Consider the following 3,352-nt stretch of genomic DNA (forward strand, 5'->3'; position numbering starts at 1 on the left):
AAAAGGCTCAAACAAAAAGGAAAATCAAAGGCATAAAAGTTACAGAAGAAGTCCCTAATATTACACATCAACAATTTGTAGATGATATTATACTTCTAGGGGAAAGCTCTTTGGAAGAATCTCATAATTTTAGACAAATAATAAATAATAATATGGAAGCATCTTGGCAGAAGGTAAATGCCAATAAATCAAAGATCTTCTTTGTCAATACTAAAGAGGAGATAAAAAGAGATATATGTAGAATTATGGGATATAGAAAAGGTTCATTTCCATATAAGTATCTTAGCATTCATTTAGGAAAAATCATTAAAGAAGGTAAAGCCTAGGACACAATATCAGAATAAGTGGATAAAGTTTTGGATAGTTGAAAAGGGACATGGTTAACTAAAGTAGGAAGAGTAACTATGATTAAAGCGGGCCTCTTAGCCATCCCCACATATCATATGTCATGTTTGTCCCTACCTAGAGGTGTTAAAAGGAAACTAGAAATATTTATTTTATTTTATTTTTAAATATTTCACAAGGAATGAGAGATTAAAAAACAAGCCCTGGTTAAATGTGATAATATATGTAAACCAAAAGAGTTTGGAGGTCTAGGAATAAAAAAATTAAGCTAGAAAAATGAAGTGTTGGGAGCAAAACTTATTTGGAGAATTTTTAAAGAACATAACATTAAATGGGCTAACATATTATATTATAAGTATCTAAATAGTAATAATCCGATAACTCTATTTAGAACAATCAATCCACCTAAAAGTTCTAGAATTTAGAATTTATGTTAAACTGTTGGCCATTAATAGAAAAAAAAATTGACTTGGGATATAGATTTAAGGCAAGCTACCTTATTGTGGGAAGATTCGTGGGATGGTCTTCCATGTCCAAATAGAGAAAATTTACCTATAAACATAAAACAATACTCTAACCAACCAATGGGGTAAGTATGTGAGTGATTATAAAATTAAAAGAAATGATAACCATTAAAAAGATGGCAATGGAAATTTGTTAACGAAACATCTCTTACATAACAAGAAAAACATATCTTTAAATAATTTCTAAGCAACAGACAAACAAATCATAAAGATAGGAAATATAAACCAATATGGGGAGCCTGAAAATATGGAAATTATAGAGTCAAATTAAGATATGAAAAGATTATAAATTATCAACAATGGGATAAGATTGATATCCCTCTTAATTTATGCTAGGATTCAACATGTTTACCAAAGGAAGGCATCTTCTTGTGAGTTGTTTTACAAAATAGATATCTAACAATAGACAAATTTACTAAAATGGGAAATGAAGGTGTTGAAAATAATTGATTAATTAAGTATTGTCTTTGATTTTACACAAAATGTCATATCATTGCCTGCAAATGTATGTCGAGCTCACTCAGGCATTGAAGACAGTTTCTTGTGTCTGCCAAGCATTCCAGAGTTTGCCTAGTTCAGAATACAATGTCTACCGAGTTCACTCAAGTGACAGAGGAAAGTTTGCAGAAGTTGAGTGTTAATCGAGCTCACTCAGTTAATAAAAGAAATGTTGAATGGAACCAACATTAATCAAGCTCACTTGGTTACCAAAGGAACTTTGTGAATATGTAGTGTTAACCAAGTTCACTTGATTAACACAGGAAAATCATTGTTGCATTAGTATCTACCAAGTAGGGTCAGCTAATGAAGGATTTTCTTGTTTTGGCATATTGAGTTTAATTGAATTATTTGTTGGTTCTAGCCGATTGAGGAGATGAATATTACTTATTATAAGTTTTATTTAAGCTAACTTGACAATGTGTAAGATATATAAGGTCAAGTTGAGGATTGAATGTGTGGAACATAGTAGAAGCCTTAATGATGCTTAGAGGAAGCGAATTAGAAGGATAAGAAAAATATCCTTGTTGAGCCGCAAAGATACATTCGATCAGGAAGGATCAAGTATACAAGCCAAAATTGAGATCTATAATTAGCAACTAAGTTGCATTAGAAATTAGGTCATCTCATTGTTACTTCCTAACCATTGTGGCAGTGATCTAATTCTCTTAATTAAGTTGGCTTAATAGCTATCTGTAAATCCTTTAACAAGGTGGCATTTCTAGATTGAATTGTCTAAAGACCTCTAACAAGGCCACTCCTAATAGGGTGATTAAATCCTCTAACAAGGTCACACTTAAATGTGTTTTGTAACCTTTTATAGGGTTGGCTCCTAATTGGTGGTTTTTCCCAAATTGGATTTTCACGTTAAATCTTGGTGCCAATTGTGTTCATGCTATTTCTTTTATATGCATAAAACTAAGTAATATTAATCACACATAATATCTTAAATATTTTCATGTTAAACAATTACCGAGTTATTTCAGTGTTTATCAAGTTACAACATTTGCTAGTGTAAACCAAGTGCATGTATGTTTACCAAGTTACAATAGAATATAGTTTAATCAAAGTTTTGATTTGTATTGAGATCTAAGGGATCTAGGATTTATTTTAGTGGTAACTAATTCAGTCCTCCCCTCTTAGTTACTCCTCTTATATTTCCAACAATTGGTATCAGCGCTTCTTGATGCTTGCAAAAAAGGTTTCAAGGACCTAAGCTAAAGATTAGGATGTCTTACAAAAGGGAGATCCCAAAGTTGAACAGAGACAACTTTGCAACATCATAGGAACTTATGAAGTTACATTTGAAACCATCAGTGATTCAAGTTTGAAATACTTAAACATTGTTTATAAGGCTCCTACTAGTACAATGTCTATAGAAGAAATTGTTGAAAAGAAAAATCATAATATCATGATGATTGACATAACATCAACTCTTAACTATGCTAAATTTAATGAAGTCAAAGGATGTGCTACTACTTATGAAATGTGGACCAAACTAAAGGATATCTATGGAGGTGATGATAATGTAAAAAGAGCCAAGACAAAAAGCTTGGGAAGCTAGTTTGATCAGACAAAAATGAGAGAGGATGAAAACATTGCAAAATATGTTGATAGAATCAAAGCCAATGTTAGTGCTATCAAAGCCTCTAGAGGAACAATTGATGATGTAATAGTGGTAAGCAAGCTAGTCAGAACCCTTCTTCCTATCTATGCAATCAAGTGTCTATTATTCAAGAAATGAGATGTGATCCAAATAACAAGATAGCTTTGGATGCACTAGTTGGAAAGTTGACAACATATGAACTAGATAACTATGATAATTATATTCCTAATTCTAGCAATCTTGAGTCAACATTTGAAGCCAAGGTATCACTCAAGAAGAAAGTCTAAAAGTCTAAAAGAAAATAGTCTGAAAGTGAAGAGGAAGACAATTCTGATAGTGATCTTGAAGCCATTGAAGCATTACTTGCAAGAAGGTATCC

This window comes from Cupressus sempervirens, chromosome 3 (genome assembly GCF_028749045.1).
Source record: "Cupressus sempervirens isolate cs-2001-9-10 chromosome 3, ASM2874904v1, whole genome shotgun sequence".
Classification (NCBI taxonomy): domain Eukaryota; kingdom Viridiplantae; phylum Streptophyta; class Pinopsida; order Cupressales; family Cupressaceae; genus Cupressus; species Cupressus sempervirens.